Consider the following 22,473-nt stretch of genomic DNA (forward strand, 5'->3'; position numbering starts at 1 on the left):
CGAACTGACTTTTGGGGCCCCGTATCTCATTGCCATTTGGTGCTAGGAACCCCAAATTTGGTGTGCAAACCCAGTGGCACAGGTACCACAACATATCTAGCTGGGGTTTCTAGCACCAAGTGGCCCCGAGATACTGGGCCCCAAAAATCAGTTCAGAAAATGTCAAGCACTTTTCTACAGCAGAGAGTGACATTTTCCGGACCTGCTTTGGGGCCCAGTATCTCGGGGGCACTTGGTGCTAGGAACCCCAGCTTTGGATATGTTATGGTACCAGTTCCTCTGGGTTTGCACACCAAATTTGGGGTTCCTAGCACCAAGTGACCCTGAGATATGGGGCCCCAAATTTGGTTCAGAAAATGTCAAGCACTTTTCTGCAACAGAGAATGACATTTTCCGAGCCGATTTTGGGGCCCCGTATCTCGGGGCCACTTAGTGCTAGGAACTCCAACTTTGGATATGTTGTGGTACCAGTTCCATTGGGTTTGGACACAAAATGTGGGGTTCCTAGCTTCAAGTGGCCCCAAAGTTGGTTCGGAAAATGAAATTTTTTGCTGCAGAAAAGTGCTTGACTCGAGTGTAAGTCGAGGGGAGCACTTTCAGTACAAAAAAATGTGCTGAAAAATTCGACTTATACTCGAGTATATATGGTACTTATGGATGACATGTTAAAATTGATTTCATGGAATGTTAGGGGGTTCAACTCACCTCACAAGCGGTCCCTGATATTCTTCTATTTGAAAAAATACAAACTTCATATCATTTGTCTTCAAGAGACCCACCTCACGGTAATATGCTACGGTCTCTTAAACGTCCCTGGTTGGCCACTCAATATCATACTATTTATACCAACTACTCTCGGGGGGTTTTGATTCTACTGGTGAAGTCCCTACCGGCTGAAATTTTGCTTGTGAAATCGGATCCCACGGGACGGTTTATTATACCCACACTCTGCATAGTCTCCACAATTTTTACGCTAGTGAACATATATGTTCCTCCCCCGTTCTCCCCAGATGTCCTCTCTCATTTGTCCCTACTATTACTGTCCTGATCCCCGGGTCCCCTGCTCTTTGTTGGAGACTTTAATGCTGTACTAGACCCTGCAATGGACCGCTTGAGGGGTGGGAGTAGACCGTATCCTACATTTGTTGACTGGACCCAGGTATTTGCCCTTACTGAACTGTGGTGCTGGAAACACCCAGGAGACCGCCAGTTCTCCTGTCACTCTGATTTCTTCCATACTATGTCCCGTATAGACCTGGTGTTCGCCCCGGTGGATGTACTCCCACTGGTCTATTCAGTTTCCTACTTACCCAGAGGGATCTCGGATTATGCCCCTTTGTTGGTTATTCTCCTCCTCCTTCCAAGATCGGGCCTCCGGGTCTGGAGATTGAACCCTCACTGGCTTGAGGATGAAATTGTGCAGGCTGAGTGCCAGAGAGGCGTGACCGACTACTGGAGTATGAACCAGGGTACCACTGGACTCACCACGGCCTGGGATGCTTCCAAGGCTGTGTTGAGAGGTACCTTTATGTCCATTACCGGTATCCTGCGCAAAAACGCCCAGCAATGTACTGAGGAGTTAAAAAGTGCCCTATTGAAGGCAGAGGCGGAATACTCCCAAAACCCCAATGCACTGTCCCGTTGGCAGGGAATATGAACTCCGCCTCTTAGATCTTACCAAAAAACGTATGCTCTATGTTACCCAGAAGATATTTGAACATAGTAATAAGGCAGGTCGCCTACTCGCATATCTTACCAGATCTGATTGTCCCCCTGTCTCTGTCCCCAGAATATTGGTTTCGGTGAATACAATTAGCGATGTCCCTCAGAATATAGCAGAAGCCTTTCTCTCCTTTTATCAGGATCTTTACACTTCTAGAGCTGATTACTCTGAGACACAACTTGAAGACTATTTAAGCCAAATTACACTCCCCCGTTTGACAGACCAGGTTCGAGAAGAATTAGATGAGCCACTTTCTGTAGAAGAACTTTCACTTGCGATTTCACAGATGTCGGCTCATAAAACGCCGGGTTTAGACCGTTTTCCAGTTGAATGGTATAAACAATTTCAACACCTCCTTAGCTCTATTCTATTCAAAACATACAATGAGGCCCTGAAGGAAGGGGTGCTTCCCCCCTCAATGAGGGAGGCACTCATTGTTTTATTACTTAAACCTTGAAAGGATCCACTAAAATGTGACTCCTATCGACCGATATCTCTTATTAATGTGGATGTCAAAATTCTGGCTAAAGTCCTGGCTAACCGTCTAAATAAGGTGATTGCTGAGTTGGTGGGGAGCGACCAAGGCGGATCGACTAGGATGAACATCCGTACACTGTTCCACAACCTGACGTATCCGCATGACTATCCACCCACCCGAGTTGTTGTATCCCTAGACACCTGTAAGGCCTTTGACAGTGTGGAATGGATGTATCTGTTTTGGGTCTTAAAGCTATATGGCCTTGGCCCTAGGCTGATAGCCTGGATACAGCTTCTCTATACTATGCCACTCGCCCATATTCGTATTAATTCGCAGATTACTGAATCCTTCCGGATCACCAGGGGCACCAGACAGGGCTGCCCTTTATTGACCCTCCTATTAGCCTTGGCTATGGAGCCCCTGGCTGTCCGTAACTCCTCAATAATTTGCGGTCTACCTATCAATGGCATAGAGGAACAAATTTCTCTCTATGCGGATGATACGTTAGTTTACCTAGCAGACTCCCAGGGCTCACTCACTAATCTGTTAACTACTGTAACCACTTTTGGAGACTTTTCCGAATTCCGAGTGAATTGGGACAAGTCCATTATTTTTCCCCTAGACCAAGCCTGCACTGCACAGACTTACTCGGATTCTAGACTACAAATAACCACCTCCTTTAGGTACCTAGGAGTTGTGGTACAAATGCCACTGTCTCTCTATATAACTAATAACCTAGGCCCACCACTGCTTCAATTACAGACCCAAACCAAACAATGAAGGGACTTGCCTTTGGACTTGATGGGACGGGCCAACGTCCTCAAGATGATATATTTGCCTAAGCTGTTGTATGTCCTGGCTAACTCCTCCTGTAAAATCCCCAAAACGATTTTTAAGAGCATTGACTCTATATGTATCGCGTTCCTATGGAACGGTAAACCCCCTAGGGTGGCATTGGAGACGCTTCGTTTCCCGTCCCACCTGGCGGGGTTAGCTTTCCCTGACTTTTATCTTTATTATCAAGCATCTCAATTGGTCAATATTCATAACTGGCTGCTTCCTGACTCAAATAATGCATGTACCACCACTGAAGGGGCCATAGTTACCTCATTTGAAACACTACATAACATCGTTTATTGAGGATGTACACCACCAGGACCTGGAATGACTATCTTACGTACTTCCCTATCCTTGTTTAAAACTGTGACGCTTAAACATACCTCTGACTCCTGGTTAACTTTCCCCAATAGTCCGCTTTGGTTTAATCCGATGCTTACGGAACTAAACTCCTTACCTGACCCTCAAAGATGGACTTCCAAGGGAATTAAATATCTATGTCACCTATACACCCCGCAGGGATTTAAATCCTTCTCACAGATGAGATTAGATTTTGACTTACCGCGTACTTATTTGTTCTTTTATTACCAACTTAGGCATGCTGTGCGAGCACAATTCGGTTCCCTGGACAATCCGCTTAAAACCCCTGACCTGGAAAAAATTCTAAGATCCCCAGACCAGACGAAACTTATTTCTACTTACTATGCAGCTCTGTTGACGGACTCTAACCCTAGATTTAAAATAGCACAACGGAAGTGGGAATCTTTAGATATCTCCATCATGGAAGGTGACTGGTCGGAGTTCAGTAATACTTTTAAGGCTTCTGCTGTATCCTCTAGAAATAGGGTGATTCAAATAAAGATTTTTCACCAATCACACCTCACACCGGCCAAAATGCACAAAATGGGCATATTGTCCTCTACTGAGTGCTTTAGGGGATGTGGACATATGGCGGATTTCCTTCACTGTTTTTGGAATTGCCCCATAATACAGGACTTCTGGCGGAGCATAGGCTCTTTTCTCTCCTCGGCGTTGGGACTTCCCAACATAGTCCACCTCAAGAACTGCCTTCTGGGTATCTTTGGTGATTTGCCTGTCCCTTCCCGGGTCAAACAACTACTTCGTATCCTATATTTCTATGCCAAGAAATCCATTTTATTGACCTGGAGGGGAGCGGCAACCCCAACCAGACGACTATGGTTGAAACTGGTTAATGAAGCTTTTCCGCTTTATAAACTCACTTTTGACATTCTTAAAAGACCAAAAGCATTTCATAAAATCTGGGGCAGGTGGCTGGTTAGCCCCCTGACCCTCTCCCCTATACTGCCGTGATCAGAGCAAGCCTGAGGCAGCTTGCCCTGTAATATAATTACACTCTTTTAAAATTTTACTGACTGTGGCTAAAATGCCTGTCTATGGAGTTTGACACTGTGAATGATCTAACTTGTTTTCTAGCATAATGCTTAATGGATGTATTAACCAATTATTGTTGTAACCTAACACACGAGCATTCTGTATTTTGGTTCTTTATGCTGGACCTTACTAGGTCCTTTTTATTTTGTCTTTGTATGTTTGTAAGTTAAAAAAACTGCAATAAACATATCTTTAAATAAAACAAAACAATAGGTTCCAACAGGGACATTTTGTTGTGACTCCAGGTGGGCTTTACCAAGCTAGCTATGAAATATACATTAATATTGTGACCCCACTTATCAGTTTCAGTCTGCTCCAAATTTAAAATTATAAAGTAAATGCCACAAGACTAAACAACAGGTGGTATATAATTAGTGGGTACCATCATCCTTCAGAAGTGCTTAGAGAAGGTTTGAAGAGGAGGTAACAGGGACTTCTCCAATTAAGTCCTACCTCTTCCATAGGAATATATAGGGACTATTGCGGTACCTCATGAATACATACAACGTAGATAAAATTTCAATTTATTCAAAAAGTAAACATATTAAAAACAACCATATGTAGACATAAATATGAATTAACAACAAGACAAGTTTCACAATGATATTGATTGGGATAACAGTTAACAGAGCCTACAGGGGTAAGTGGAGGCAGATTTGTAAGTGCTTATGAACGTGACCTCGACAGTTTCGCGGTCAAGCCGCTTCTTCAGGAGGCGTCCTAGTACACTTTTTTTACAAGTGAAATAATCAGCATTATAAATACAGAATATACATAAGGGGAAGGGGAACAAAAGAAAAAAGGAGGAGAAGAAAGACATAACATTGGAGTAATTAATCAACGATTTTTTGTATGTACTCACCACCCACTGTCCCTAAGGACTGGAACGGCACTTGTGAGACGCCCTCGTCGGGTGTTCCCCCGGGGGCGAGCAAGGGTGGGGTTTTTGTTTTCCGAAGTAAACTGGTGTATGTAAAATTAAAAAATATATAAATGGGTAATGAATATAATTTATCAAAAAAAAATTATCAAAAAAATTATAGCCAGCACTGTGAATGAAGTGGAAACACTGGTGAGGAGTGGGGGAAAGGGGGGGGGGAGGAGAGAAGGGTGAAAAAACAGGGGGAAAAAAGGGAAGGGGAAGAAAGAATACATAAGAAAGGAAGGACGAAAGAAAAGGGAGAAAAAAGAGGGAAAATTGGGAAAGAAAAAGGAAAAAGCACAGGGAAGGGGGAGGGGGGAGGGAGAGGGAGAAGGAGGGGGGGGGAGGGGGAGAGTAGCCGGGGGGAGGGAGGAGGAGAGGGAGGAAGAAAAAGGAGGAGAAAGAGGGGGGGAAGGGGAGAAGGGGAAAAAAGGGGGGGAAGAAGAAGAGGAGAAGGGAAAAGGAAAAAGAAGGGGGGCACGGAGGAGGGGGGGAAAGGGGGGGAGGTGGAGAGGGGGAAAAGGAACAAAGGGGAACGTGGAGATAGAAGCATTCTATCTCCACGTCCCCCTTTGTTCCTTTTCCCTCTCTCTCCACCCCCCCTTTCCCCCCCTCCTCCCTCCTTCCTGCCCCCCTTCTTTTTCCTTTTCCCTTCTCCTTTTCTTCTTCCCCCCCTTTTTTCCCCTTCTCCCCTTCCCCCCCTCTTTCTCCTCCTTTTTCTTCCTCCCTCTCCTCCTCCCTCCCCCCCGGCTACTCTTCCCCCCCCCCTTTTCCCTCTCCCTCCCCCCCTCCCACCTCCCCCTTCCCTGTGCTTTTTCCTTTTTCTTTCCCAATTTTCCTTCATTTCCCTCTTTTTTTTTTTCTCCCTTTTTTCTTTCGTCCTTCCTTTCTTATGTACTCTTTCTTCCCCTTCCCTTTTTTTCCCCCCGTTTTTTCACCCTCCCCCCCCCCCCCTCCCCCACTCCTCACCAGTGGTTCCACTTCATTCACGGTGGTGGCTATAATTTTTTTGATAAATTTTTTTTGATAAATTATATTCATTACCCATTTATATATTTTTAAATTTTACATACACCAGTTTACTTCGGAAAACAAAAAACCCCCCTTGCTCGCCCCCGGGGGAACGCCCGACGAGGGCGTCTCACAAGTGCCGTTCCAGTCCTTAGGGACAGTGGGTGGTGAGTGCAAACATACAAAAAATCGTTGATTAATTACTCCAATGTTATGTCTTTCTTCTCCTCCTTTTTTCTTTTGTTCCCCTTCCCCTTATGTATATTCTGTATTTATAATGCTGATTATTTCACTTGTAGAAAAAGTGTACTAGGACGCCTCCTGAAGAAGCGGCTTGACCGCGAAACTGTCGAGGTCACGTTCATAAGCACTTACAAATCTGCCTCCATTTACCGCTGCAGGCTCTGTTAACTGTTATCCCAATCAATATCATTGTAAAACTTGTCTGGTTGTTAATTCATATTTATGTCTACATATGGTTGTTTTTAATGTTTACTTTTTGAATAAATTAAAATTTTATCTACATTGTATGTATTCATGAGGTACCGCAATAGTCCCTATATATTCCTGTGGAAGAGGTAGGACTTAATTGGAGAAGTTCCTGTTACCTCCTCTCCAAACCTTCTCTATGCTCCAAATCTAAGATGACCATGATTTACGTCAGGGAACCTTAATTCCAGTCCTGCAGTTGAATGTCGGTTACATACTGTTTAACCTGGCAATATACACACGCCCTTAAGGTATCCCTTTAAAACAAATTCCAGGAATAGGTGTGTGCTCTGTTACAGTTACTTCAGCTGCTGTGTAATAATTAGAACCACCTTTAGGCCCGGTTCACACTGATGCTAGTTCATAACGAATGCGATGCGTCAAAAACACTTTAAATTCGCATGTCATCCCTAAAGTCATTATTTTCAATGATGGTCATTCACATACATGTGTTGCGATTTCTCTACGAATGCGATAAAAAAAAGGGTCTTGTGCGAGTTTACTGCGTTGCATTGTGAATTTAGTCTCCATAGACATCAATGTAAATCGTTCTTGAATCGCATTGATGGTTCACATATGTGCGAATTCCACCACACTACTATCCACACAAACCAGGAAGTACACAGGTAGTTAACACCTTCTTTTTTTTTTTACATTATGATTCCATTGGCTAGAACATCAATCGCAGCTATGTCCAACTCCTGAAATTCGCAGTAAAATCGCGGTAAATTTGCACCTCACACAGGACAAAAAACAGAACAAATTCACAGCGCAGCAGTGTGAACCGAGCCTGAGGGTTTCTATCAGTAGTAGTAGTATGTTTGTGGTATTGCTGGAAAGGTTCTCATTTATCTAGGTATACATTTGTATATTGTATATCTATAATATACCTAATAGTAGTAATTATTTACAACCAACAGGACTTGTTCTGTAATATTGAACAAGCATTTGTGCTACGTTTATTTTTTTCTCTACTTTCAGCTTAGGTTATTTTAACTGCCATATTAACATTTATAAATTCAATAGATACAGCATATTATTACTTGTAAATGTAAGTGACATTGATTACTATGATGTTTAGATATATTTATAGTTATTACATCTGTGGTACAGTGTGTAGCCTGTGTTAGCCTGCCAGAACTATCCTCAGCTGAATTTACTTTGTGTTCAACAGTTTTTAGCTTCAAAGAAAATTGGCAATGAGGAGAACCATTAAAAAAATCTATATATCTATAATGAGGATGGTACAGTCTGCTGCTGTTAATCCATCATCTCTTGAATCTGATTATCTGTAGTTGGATTAGTTGGAATTAGCATTATCATGTGAGTGATAGACTAAAGCTGGCTATATATTGATCTTCTTTTTTATGTTGATCAGCCAGTGAGCTGATTAAAAAGAAAACAAAATGAACTGATTCTCCCATCCACACAAGCAAGGTGGGTGGAGTAATCCATCCCGCTGCGCTACTATATCCTGACAGTGGGGACTCCACCGCTGGCCGAATACACTGATCAGCGATGCAGTTGATTGACTGCATGCAGTGATCGATAGGAAATTTTCTATTATTCCCGTTTGAGAAAAGCTGATCATTATATTGTCATTGTGTTCCTAAAAAGGTATATAGAACTGAATGGGACTTTAATCGTGCCTCTAAGAAGTATAAATAGATGAAAAACAATGAGAAAATACATTATTTTATTTTATTCAATATAAAAACAGTTAATAATACATTACAGTTGATACAGTTGAAATGGATTCAGAGTGTGGAAATCCCCGATTTTAACAGAGTTATGGCCTACGCGTTTCGCGGACGAGGCCGCTTCATCAGAGCCTTTGAGATTGGCACAATGTGATCATGTGTAGATTCTACAAATAGAACATGAATTAATATTGCATGAATTTAAAATTACATCAGTGAGGACTAGAATCTAAAATATATATAGACATTGATGCATAAATTTATACAGAGGTATGTGTTTAATGAGAAATTGTTAACAATGTTTACTAAACAGATCTAGATGTTTTATAAAGTATTCAACAAACAAATATAGCTGCATTATCAGTCCACTAGGGGTGTGTATGGCGATGCTAGTCAACGTGTGACGTTAAGTAGTGATCAACTCTATACTGTTAAAATGTTTAAACAGGTAATGCTGTGGTTTTATATAAGAAAGAAAAGAGAATGTATATATATAAATATGAATCAAATTATTTTATCAAAGAGTTTTTTCCCTACTCACTCAGGAACTGAAATGGGAGGGGGCCTGAATAAGTGGCCTTGTCCGCGAAACGTGTAGGCCATAACTCTGTTAAAATCGGGGATTTGCACACCCTGAGTCCATTTCAACCGTATCAACTGTAATGTATTATTAACTTTTTTTATATTGAATAAAATAAAATAATGTATTTTCTCATTAATTGTTTTTAATTATTTATTGTTTTATTCTATTTATACTTAGAGGCACGATTAAAGTCCCATTCAGTTCTATATACCTCTTTAGGAACACATTTGCATATATTTACGGAATGGTGCCTCTATAGAAGGGATGGTATTTTCGCGCTCGCCCCACCCCGATATATGATCATTATATTGATTTTCTCCCAAGTGGGAATGGAAACTAAACTGACCTATTTTCAATTCATATATGGCCAGCTTAAGCCTGCCTCTTTTGAGGATAAATCTGAGCCAACAAGTACCATATGTTTTGTTTACACCATTAGAAAAGCTTGAAGCGAATGAAGTCTATACATGTACAGTGCCTTGAAAAAGTATTCTTGACAATTTCCACATTTTGTCATGTTACAATCAAAAACGTAAATGTATTTTATTGAGATTTTATGTGATAGACCAACACAAAGTGGCACATAATTGTGAAGTGAAAGGAAAATTATAAATTATTTTCAAAATTTTTTACAAATAAATATCTGAAAAGTGTGGCATGCATTTGTATTCAGCCCCTTTTACTCTGGTAACCCTAATTAAAATCTAGTGGAACCAATTGCCTTCAGAAGTCACTTAATTAGAAAATAGAGTCCACCTGTGTGTAATTTAATCACAGTATAAATGCAGCTGTTCTGTGAAGTCCTCAGAGGTTTGTTAGAGAACCTTAGTGAACAAACAGCATCATGAAGGCCAAGAAACACACCAGACAGGTCAAGGATTAAGTTGTGTCAAAATTCAAAGGAAATTGGGACTTTAAAATGAGGCAACTGGACAGTGGAGGTATAAGCACACTATCAAAATTTATTTACATAGCGTATAAAATACATAGTTCATCTTGTATATAGCATAGAGCATGCATAGGACCTAAACATAATGTATAAGAAATGTAAAAACAGTTACATGCGAACAACGTATAGTCAAAGTAGTGAACATATCCATGTTAAATGGTAATAAGCCTGATACTGGTACATGCGTCCACATGATATACATGCATTCATCAATGAGTATAAAAGTATATCATATAGTAAAATGGTTGTAGATGGGTAAGTAGCAGTCCATATGTGGTGTAGTTGTGGCATCAAATATAGCTCAACGCGTTTCGTGGGTTATCCCACTCGTCAGGAGCAGATGCGATAGACATACCTATGGAGTATATATATATATGTAAAGATGGAGTAAATCATACTCTAAAGAGAATTTGTTTATAATATTTTTATGTATAAAACTGATTGGCCGTCCACACTCACCCACTCAGACAGCACCTGCAATGTGGGGCAGCCAGCATAGGGGTGGCCGGGGACATGCACACTGTTTCTTTATGTCCATTCTTTGGAGCATTGCATATGGTATCCCTTTACATACAACACTCCATCTACTGATCAATGTGCACACATGATTTATTTTTACCATGACATCCTACACATCCTTCCTTCTAGCCAGCAATTTTGCCTGTGTGGATGGTTGGGCATTTGGGTCTCGCTGTGGTCTTCTTCATCGCGGGAGCTGCGATGCGCTCAGCGGCCCCTCCCCCTCCTTCCTCTATCTCTCAGGGGGATCGGGCGGGTGCTCCTCGGCGCATCGGCGCCACGTCTGTCACGCTGTATGTGACGGCTGACGCGCCGTGCGTATGACGTCAGTTATGACGTCATTGCGCCGACGCTCGGCCATATCACCTGGTGTATCCATGTGGGGAAGTTTTCGCGCCTGCCGCTGAGTGATTACTCGGCTCAGGTGCGCTACTCTCCCCCCTATTGGTTCACCGGCGTGGCGTTGGCGGCATATATTCACTTCCCCAGTAGGGATGAGCCGAACACCCCCCTGTTCGGTTCGCACCAGAACATGCGAACAGGAAAAAAGTTCGTTCGAACACCGTTAAAGTCTATGGGACACGAACATGAATAATCAAAAGTGCTAATTTTAAAGGCTAATATGCAAGTTATTGTCATAAAAAGTGTTTGGGGACCTGGGTCCTGCCCCAGGGGACATGGATCAATGCAAAAAAAAGTTTTAAAAACGGCCGTTTTTTCAGGAGCAGTGATTTTAATAATGCTTAAAGTCAAACAATAAAAGTGTAATATCCCTTTAAATTTCGTACCTGGGGGGTGTCTATAGTATGCCTGTAAAGGGGCGCATGTTTCCTGTGTTTAGAACAGTCTGACAGCAAAATGACATTTTGAAGGAAAAAACTCATTTAAAACTACCCGCGGCTATTGCATTGCCGACAATACACATAGAAGTTCATTGATAAAAACGGCATGGGAATTCCCCAAAGGGGAACCCCGAACCAAAATTAAAAAAAAAACATGACGTGGGGGTCACCCTAAATTCCATATCAGGCCCTTCAGGTCTGGTATGGATATTAAGGGGAACCCCGCGCCAAAAAAAAAAAAAAAAACGGCGTGGGGTCCCCCCAAAAATCCATACCAGACCCTTATCCGAGCACGCAACCTGGCAGGCCGCAGGAAAAGAGGGGGGGACGAGAGTGCGGCCCCCCCTCCCTCCTGAACCGTACCAGGCCACATGCCCTCAACATTGGGAGGGTGCTTTGGGGTAGCCCCCCAAAACACCTTGTCCCCATGTTGATGAGGACAAGGGCCTCATCCCCACAACCCTGGCCGGTGGTTGTGGGGGTCTGCGGGCGGGGGGCTTATCGGAATCTGGAAGCCCCCTTTAACAAGGTGACCCCCAGATCCCGGCCCCCCCCCTGTGTGAAATGGTAAGGGGGTACATAAGTACCCCTACCATTTCACGAAAAAAGTGTCAAAAATGTTAAAAATGACAAGAGACAGTTTTTGACAATTCCTTTATTTAAATGCTTCTTCTTTCTTCTATCTTCCTTCATCTTCTGGTTCTTCTGGTTCTTCTGGCTCTTCTGGTTTTTCCTCCGGCGTTCTCGTCCAGCATCTCCTCCGTGGCGTCTTCTATCTTCTTCTCCTCGGGCCGCTCCGCACCCATGGCATGGGGGGGAGGCTCCCGCTCTTCTCTTCTTCTTCATCTTCTTCTCTTCTTCTCTTCTTCATTTTCTTCTCCGGGCCGCTCCGCAATCCATGCTGGCATGGAGGGAGGCTCCCGCTGTGTGACGGCGCTCCTCGTCTGACAGTTCTTAAATAAAGGGGGGGGCGGGGCCACCCGGTGACCCCGCCCCCCTCTGACGCACGGTGACTTGACGGGACTTCCCTGTGACGTCACGGGGAATGCCACAGGGAAGTCCCGTCATGTCCCGTGCGTCAGAGGGGGGCGGGGTCACCGGGTGGCCCCGCCCCCCGTTATTTAAGAACTGTCAGACGAGGAGCGCCGTCACACAGCGGGAGCCTCCCTCCATGCCAGCATGGGTTGCGGAGCGGCCCGGAGAAGAAAATGAAGAAGAGAAGAAGATGAAGAAGATGAAGAGAAGAGCGGGAGCCTCCCCCCATGCCATGGGTGCGGAGCGGCCCGAGGAGAAGAAGATAGAAGACGCCGTGGAGGAGATGCTGGACGAGAACGCCGGAGGAAGAACCAGAAGAGCCAGAAGAACCAGAAGAACCAGAAGATGAAGGAAGATAGAAGAAAGAAGAAGCATTTAAATAAAGGAATTGTCAAAAACTGTCTCTTGTCATTTTTAACATTTTTGACAGTTTTTTAGTGAAATGGTAGGGGTAAGAACCCCCTTACCATTTCACACAGGGGGGGGGGCCGGGATCTGGGGGTCCCCTTGTTAAAGGGGGCTTCCAGATTCCAATAAGCCCCCCGCCCGCAGACCCCCACAACCACCGGCCAGGGTTGTGGGGATGAGGCCCTTGTCCTATTCAACATGGGGACAAGGTGTTTTGGGGGGCTACCCCAAAGCACCCTCCCAATGTTGAGGGCATGTGGCCTGGTACGGTTCAGGAGGGGGGGGGGCGCACTCTCGTCCCCCCTCTTTTCCTGCGGCCTGCCAGGTTGCATGCTCGGATAAGGGTCTGGTATGGATTTTTGGGGGGACCCCACGCCGTTTTTTTTTTTTTGGCGCGGGGTTCCCCTTAAAATCCATACCAGACCTGAAGGGTCTGGTATGGAATTTAGGGGGAACCCCACGTCATTTTTTTTTTTTTAATTTTGGCCGGGGTTCCCCTTAATATCCATATCAGACCTGAAGGGCCTGGTATGGAATTTAGGGGGACTCCCACGTCATTTTTTTTTTAATTTTGGTTCGGGGTTCCCCTTTGGGGAATTCCCATGCCGTTTTTATCAATGAACTTCTATGTGTATTGTCGGCAATGCAATAGCCGCGGGTAGTTTTAAATGAGTTTTTTCCTTCAAAATGTCATTTTGCTGTCAGACTGTTCTAAACACAGGAAACATGCGCCCCTTTACAGGCATACTATAGACACCCCCAGGTAAGAAATTTAAAGGGATATTACACTTTTATTGTTTGACTTTAAGCATTATTAAAATCACTGCTCCTGAAAAAACGGCCGTTTTTAAAACTTTTTTTTGCATTGATCCATGTCCCCTGGGGCAGGACCCAGGTCCCCAAACACTTTTTATGACAATAACTTGCATATTAGCCTTTAAAATTAGCACTTTTGATTTCTCCCATAGACTTTTAAAGGGTGTTCCGCGGCATTCGAATTTGCCGCGAACACCCCAAATTGTTCGCTGTTCGGCGAACTTGCGAACAGCCAATGTTCGAGTCGAACATGAGTTCGACTCGAACTCGAAGCTCATCCCTATTCCCCAGTGGAGTGAGCTGCTTATTCTGACCAGTCTCCCTCTGGGGTCATCACACACCAGCTACACTGGCTTGCTGGTGTGGTGTCTTGTTGCAACGTTGGGGTAAGCTATTCTTTTGTTTCTGTTTTGTTTCTGAATCCCTCTCTTTTCTTTCTTGTCGCCTGGTGGTGCAGCTCTCACACTATTCTTCTGTTCAATGCTTTTCACATGGCAATTCCTCTAACTAATTTTGAACACGTTCTTCACACTTATACAATTATTTATTATTTTTAGACATAGCCCCGTCTTTTACTTCTAGCAACACGTTAAACTTAATTTTACTGTATTTTCTATGGCCTTTAATTTCTATGGCACATACTGGGTCCATTATTGAAATACTATTATTACTTTTAATAAATTTTTTTCTAAAAAAAAAAAAAAAAAAAATTTTTTTTCTTTTAACTATACACACACTCAATATTTGTTCCCAGATGGCCCTTTTATGGAATATACACTATTGTTTGCCACATGGAGATCACCGTCACATCATACACGCCTTCATACTGCCTGACGTTGCATCGTTGAATTATGCTGCCTCAGCTCCCGTGGTGGAGCTATGTCCCCGGCCACCCCTATTCTGGCTGCCCCACATTGCAGGTGCTGTCTGAGTGGGTGAGTGTGGACGGCCAATCAGTTTTATACATAAAAATATTATAAACAAATTCTCTTTGGAGTATGATTTACTCCATCTTTACATATATATATATATACTCCATAGGTATGTCTATCGCATCTGCTCCTGACGAGTGGGATAACCCACAAAACGCATTGAGCTATATTTGATGCCACAACTACACCCCATATGGACTGCTACTTACCCATCTACAACCATTTTACTATATGATATACTTTTATACTCATTGATGAATGCATGTATATCATGTGGACGCCTGTACCAGTATCAGGCTTATTACCATTTAACATGGATATGTTCACTACTTTGACTATACTTGTTCGCATGTAACTGTTTTTACATTTTTTATACATTATGTTTAGGTCCTATGCATGCTCTATGCTATATACAAGATGAACTATGTATTTTATACGCTATGTAAATAAATTTTGATAGTGTGCTTATACCTCCACTGTCCAGTTGCCTCATTTTAAAGTCCCAATTTCCTTTGAATTTTGAAACAATTACCGGGATGGAGGCACCTATTGGTGCTTCATTTAAAGTCCCAACCCCCCTCTTTATTTACAAGGATTAAGTTGTGGGAAAATTTAAAGCAGGGTTAGGTTATAAAAAAAAATTCCAAGCTTTGAACATCTCACAGAGCACTGTTCAATCCATCATCCGAAAATGTAGAGTATGGCACAACTCTATACCTACCAAGACATGGCTGTCCACCTAAACTGACAGGCCGGGCAAGGAGAGCATTAATCAGAGAAGCAGCCAAGCGACCCATGGTAACTCTGGAGGAGCTGCAGAGATCCACAGCTCAGGTGGGAGAATCTGTCCACAGGACAACTATTAGTCGTGCACTCCACAAATCTTGCCTTTATGGAAGAGTGGCAAGAAGAAAGCCATTGTTGAAAGAAAGCCAGTTTGCGAGAAGCCATGTGGGGGCACAGCAAACATGTACAAGAAGGTGCTTTGGTCAGATGAGACCAAAATTAAACTTTTTGGCCTAAAAGCAAAAGGCTATGTGTGGCAGAAAACGAACACTGCACATCACCCTGAACACACCATCCCCACCGTGAAACATGGTGGTGGCAGCATCATGTTATGAGGATACTTTTCTTCAGCAGAGACAGGGAAGCTTATCAGAGTTGATGGGAAGATGGATGGAGCAAAATACAGGGCAATTTTAGAAGAAAATCTGTTAGTCTGTTAAAGACTTGAGACTAGGACAGAGGTTCACCTTCCAACAGATCAACAACCCTAAACATATAGCCAGAGCTACAATGGAATGGTTTAGTTCAAATCATATTCATTTGTTAGAATGGCTCAGTCAAAATCCAGACCGAAATCCAAATGAGGACATGCTCCGGTTTGTTGACAACTGATTGCTCTGTCATTGGACGGAAGAATCATGTGGTAAAGGGCCGCTGTCATTGCCACTTTACTGTGATCCTTAACGCTCCGGGTCCTGTGAACACGGACTCAGATTCTGGGAGCACGTCATATGACGCCCTCCCAGAGTTATCTGACCGCGCTGTAGCCATCATTTGGTTATGTCCCGATCGATAAGTGGTTAAATATAGTGCCTGGGGGGTCCCCTTAGTCTGCCTGTAATGTGGCACATCTGTACCATGTATAGAGCTTGCTGCAGTAATAATGACATTTATAAAGCCAAAAAAATTACATTTTACATTCAAACTTTCTTTATTTTATAAACAATGGCTTGGGGAGCCAATTTGTATGATGAGGCCACAATTTTGTGCACTTGGAACAAGATTAGAGATTTATTGGATAAATTCTGGTGTCTCTTTCTCAGACTTTGAATAGAAGTTACAGGTGTGGAAAATTTGGGCTTTGGGTGTCAGTGGTGCCATCACACCGTAATCCTTTAGAGGTACTCTTGATGAAAGCAAGAATTGGCCTTGCTGTCAAAAATTTAAATGATATGCACCTGTCAAACAGGTGTGGAAATATTTGTCAATGGGTGTCGGTGGTGTCTTCACACCGTAACCCTATAGAGGTACTCTTGATGAAAGCAAGAATTGGCCTTGTTGTCAAAATCTGAAATGATATTCACCTAGCCAGTTGTCTATTCTCATGACCCAGTAACCCAGTGCATCGTCAACTGGAAAGCTCTCCATGTCTGTTTTCGCCCCTAGATAATCTCCCATCATATGATGCAGATGCTGCCAATGTGATGTGGAAGCTGGCAGCTCTGGGCACTGAGGACTAAAACAATTTTGAAAGCCATCACTGAGGTGGCCCCCTTCTCCACCGTCCTCTCTTGACCAACAATAGCCTCAAAACTACGTTTTCCACCAGACTGTAACCTACGAGAATCAGGAAAGGCATTACATAAATTCCTTTTTAAGGTGTTCTCAAGAGATTTCATCTTCTGCTCCCTCTGTGGGGACAGGATGAGTTCCAAGACTTTCTCCTTGTAATGGTGGTCAAAGAGGGTTGCCAACCAATAGTTATCCTTCTCCTTGATGCCACGTATTTTCGGGTCCTTTTGCAGGCTTTGAAGAATGAGGGAGCCCATGCACCACAAGTTTACAGTGGCATGAGAAGCAGACTCCTCTGGGTCACTGAGGATTACAGAATCTGTAACTGCATCTTCCCAGCCACGCACTTCTCCCAAGGGTTCAGGGGATAAAAAACCACGTGTTAAGGGTTGATCAGAGGCGGCTCTCTAATTAGGCAAATAAGGCGGCCGCCTAAGGCCTCGCAACCCCAAGCCTAATATGCCTAACGCGTGTGTGGGAGATGCAGGGAATGTCCCCCCGTCTGTGTCTCCGTCTTGCGTCCGGGGCCGCAACTCGTTTTCCCCACCCAGGGACAGACTGTCACTCACCACTGCCCGAGGTCGGAGGGTCAGTGGGTGGAACCATGTACTCCTCTCCCCCAGCTCCTCCCTCCTGCCGTGCACCGCGGATCTCTGACTCCGGCTATGTGCAGAGCTTGGATAATGCCTGCAGTAGCTGAGCAGCTCCCCCGACTCCCCGATCTCCTCTGCAGGGTGGACGATCTGAAATAGAGGAGGATCTGTCAGAGCTGAAGCCCGGCGATCATCCAGGAGCCAGTCTGCAACTAACAGCCTCAAAGATACAGTCCTTCCTGTGCCCGACACTGACGCATCCCGACCCGTGACGTCACCTCCTGACTGAGGGCTTCCCAAGAATTACCGCTGCCTTCCGCCCTGCCCCCTGTGACCTCACACACACTGCCCTGAGTGATGATATGCATGCAATCCGGCATATGATGCCACCTACTGACCCCATGCTATCATCATTATCCTCCTCATCCCCCTGTTCCTGGCATCCTACCTCCTGTAATACTTCCCACTGTCAGCTTCCTACCAGCTTACCCCTGTCATCATCTCCATCCCTATCCTAATCCCCCTGTTCCTGGCATCCCGCCACCCTACCATCATCTCTGCTGTACCCCACTGCCAGCTGACTACCACCTCACCCCCTCTTATCATCATCCCCTGTCATTATCATCACCATATACCCCACCTCTAGCATCCACCACCCTACCCCTTTTGTACCCCACTGTCAGCTGCCTACCACCCCACGTCATCATCATCCCCCCCTGTACCCCACTTTCAGCTGCTTACCACCCCACGTCATCATCATCCCCCCCGTACCCCACTGTCAGCTGCCTACCAACCCACGTCATCATCCCCCCCCTGTACCCCACTGTCAGCTGCCTACCACCCCACTTCATCATCATCCCCCCTGTACCCCACTGTCAGCTGGCCTACCACCCCACATCATCATCATCTCCCCCCTGTACCCCACTGTCAGCTGCCTACCACCCCACGTCATCATCATCACCCCCCCTCCCCTGTACCCCACTGCCGACATCCCACTCGTCAACATCCCCATCATCTCTCTGTATCCCACTTCTGGCAGCCTACCACCCCACCCCCTGTCATCATTCTCATCTTAATCCCTCCTGGTACTCCACTGCCAGCTTCCTACCACCCCACCCCCTGCCGTCAATCTCATCTTAATCCCTCCTGGTACTCCACTGCCAGCTTCCTACCACCCCACCCCCTGCCGTCATCATCCCCCCGTACCCCAACCCTGACATCCTACCACCCTGCCTCCTGTCATCCCTATGTAACCCACCTCTAGCATCCACCACCCTACCCCTGTTATCATCATTATCTTTATCCCCCACGTACCCCACCTCTAGCATCCACCACCCTACCCCCATTATCATCATTCTCTTCATCCCCTGTACCCCACTGTCAGCTGCCTACCACCCCCCCTCATCATCATCCCCCCTGGACCCCACTGCTGACATCCTACCAGCGCACCTATTGTCATCAACATCCCCATCATCCCTGTACCCACATCTGGCATACTACCACCCTACCTCCTGTCATTATCATCCTCATCCCTCCTGTACCCCACCTCTGGCATCCTATCACCCTACCCCCTATCATTATAGGGGAGATATGATCTCAGCCTCTCCCCAATACTGCCACCATCACCCCAAACTGCATCCTGTCATCCAACCAACTGTACCCCAACAGTTGCATCAAACACCATAATACTGCCCTGCCACCCAGTGAGCAAACAGTGAGTGATAATGATAAGTAGTAACCCATAGCAACCAATCAGTGAGCAGTAATAATGTGCAGTAACCTATAGCAACCCTTCAGTGAGAGGTAATAATGTACAGTAACCTCTAGCAAACAATGAGTAAGCGGTAATGACATGCAGTAACCTCTAGCAACCAATGAGTAAGCTGTAATGATGTGCAGTAACCTCTAGCAACGCATCAGTGAGTGGTAGTAAAGGTGCAGTAACCTCTAGCAATCCATCAGTGAGCTGTAATAATGTGCAGTAGCTTCTATGAACCAATCAGTAAGCAGTAATGATGTGTAGTGACCTCTAGAAACCAATCAGTGAGCCTGGAGCAATCAGTGAGTGTGAACTAGATCTTTATGTTTATATTATTAAAGTTTTTTTTAGATAAGTTTATTTTCATTTGTTTTTTGGGATGTTGGGATGGGAAGCGAAATTGCTAGGGGTGGGGGCCAGGAAAATGTTTGAATTATTTTTCCCATAATGGGCGTGAGTAGGGCCTCATGTCTAAGATTTGCCTAAGGCCTCACAAAGCCTAGAGCCGCCTCTGGGGTTGATGTATGTTTTGCTCTGCTTCAGTGCCTTCAAAACTGAAGAATCCTCCTCCCTCTCCTCTTGTGTGCTCTGTGACGTGGCAAGAATGGTGTCTGCATAAAGTGGATCTGCTCCAGCAGGAACTCAACAGGGATTGTGTCACTGATGCATGCATTGCAGGCTCACCATCCTTGTGGCCTCCTCAAATGGTGACAGTATAGTGCATGCATCCCTTATCAGTAGCCATTGGAGTGGGGAAAAAAAGCAGAGCCGGCCTGAGCCTGTCATTGTGCCATACTCACGCAGGTACCCATTGACTGCCCTCTGCTGCATATGCCGAGTTTGGCAGCATTGCCAAACTCGAGTTCCAGTTGGTTGGCATGTCACAAATTAGGCTGTTTACAGGCAGGTGGAATTCCCGCTGAATTCCCCCCGAGCACTGGCTGTGTATGACCGCCTGAAATGGCTACAGACTCTTCTGGCCTGCTTTCTATTTAAGAAACTCTGCACTACCAAATTGAGGACATGTGCCAGGCATGGCAACTTTCCCTGTCCATGGGTGAACAGGAGGTTTGTGCTGTTATTGCACACCACCATTCCTGGCTTCAGCTGGCATGGTGTGAACCACCTCTGGGCCTGCCTATGCAGAGCTGCAAGAATCTCTGCTCCGGTGTGACTCCTGTCCCCTAGATAGACCAGCTGAAGCACTGCATGGCACCTTTTAGCCTGACTCATTGAATAGCCCCTTGAATGCTTAGGGGGTACTTGTGGTTCATAGGACAATTCAGCAGAGGAGGGCATGGAGGAGAAGGAGGAGGGGGTAGAGCTGACAAATCACGCATCATCACCACTAGCTGTATGGAGACATGGCGGCACAACAAGTTGCAGAACTGAGTCCTGTCCTGCATCCTTCCGAGTTGCAAGCAGAGTTACCCAGTGTGCTGTGAATGAAATATATCGTTCCTGACAATGTTTGCTGGACCATGTGTCAGCCTTAATGTGGACCTTGTGGCTGACTGCCCTGCCCAATGATGCCACAATGTTGCCTTCCATGTGATGGTAGAGAGCTGGTATGGCCTTACGTGAAACGAAATAGCGACTGGGAACCTGCCATTGTGGTACAGTACATTCTGAAAAATCATGGAAGGGGGCAGAATCCACCAGATGGAAAGGCAGGAGTTGTAAAGCGAGCAGCTTTGACGAGCTTGAATTTAGATGCTGGGCAAGTGGGTGGCAGTGACTGTATTTTTTTTTTTTTGCTGTAGCAGATGGGGCAGAGAAATTTGCTGGCTATACTCTACAGCTGGTGGTGTGCTACTGGCAGATTTGCTGCAAGGATCTGGGACACCCTGCACTATACCATCATCCCTGTCAGTAGAGGCTGCTGAGAGGTCATGAGCTATGGCAGGGGTAGACCAGAAAGGTGAGGTGTGAGGAGGAGCAGAATTGCATTCCTTTTGTGTGGCTTTCAGGTTCTCTTGCCAATGGGCTGATTGGTGGGAGGTAAATACCTTGTCAATTAAGAATACAAGGAAAAACCGAGGTAAAGACTACCCGGGTAAGAAATCGGCTACTGAGGCAACAGAGGGTCATAATCAGGGCTAATCATAAAAATACAAAATTTATTGGATTAAAAAAATGCCAGCTAAAAAGATGCACAGTTGGAAAAGCAATATAATTGCAGCTTCACATATACAGGATCAAGAGATTTAATTGGGCTTTTCACACTGTGCAACTTTCTTATCCGGGTAGTCTGTACCTAGGTTTTTCCTTGTATGCTCAGTTTAGATATGGTGACAGCACCCGAGTGTGGTGAGTGATCTAAGGGTGCTTACTATTAATATATCTTCGTGGACATGCCTTAAAAGACCCGTTACTTTCCTGTTATGTTTATAAATACCTTGTCAAGCATGTGGTACCCAAATAACAAGTGTTTTTGCAACATTTAATCTGCTTGAGGCAAAGCTTGGAAATTGCAACAGTGTGATCGGCTGCACATGTGCTAAAAAAAGGGCCAAACAGCTGAGCTGTGGGAAGGGGGGTGGGAGATAATAGCTCAACAATCTGGTGGAATAGGATGGCTGCTCTCTAATCTGCCATGATGGCTCCCTCTTTGGGCTTGTGCCTCACCCTCACTTTCCTCCTTTGCTCTATCCGGCACCCAAGTCATGTCAGTACCCTCATCATCTTCATCCCCTCTATTCCTCATTACCACTGGAGACAACTTGGCAATACACTGCGGATGGTGGAACGTGACTGCCAATTTGTGTACCAGTGTTCTCCTCTGTAGGCTCATGTTCCTACCTTCCTTAATCTCAGAACCAAGATCTGAATAAACGAATGGCTGTGCATCGTCCAGGACTAAGTGGCTGATGCTGTGCTCAAATAACTCAGTTGACTCCTCCATGTCTGATGCTGGGGCTATGACTGGAATAGCTGTGGACAGTGGACTGTGCACTAATCTCTGCTTGGGTAAAGGAGGATGAGGAGGATAAGGATGGTTTAGTAAGCCAGTCCACCACCTCCTCTGCATGCTGTGGCTGGATAGTACAGGCGACATCACTAAACAGAGGAAATAATGCCCTGCCTGAGGACGGACCATGTCCACCTTTGCCTGTGGACACATACACTGCTGGCCCCCTCACAGTGCCATGGGAACATCTGTCTC

The sequence above is a fragment of the Aquarana catesbeiana genome, linkage group LG03 (genome assembly GCF_042186555.1).
Source record: "Aquarana catesbeiana isolate 2022-GZ linkage group LG03, ASM4218655v1, whole genome shotgun sequence".
Lineage (NCBI taxonomy): Eukaryota > Metazoa > Chordata > Amphibia > Anura > Ranidae > Aquarana > Aquarana catesbeiana.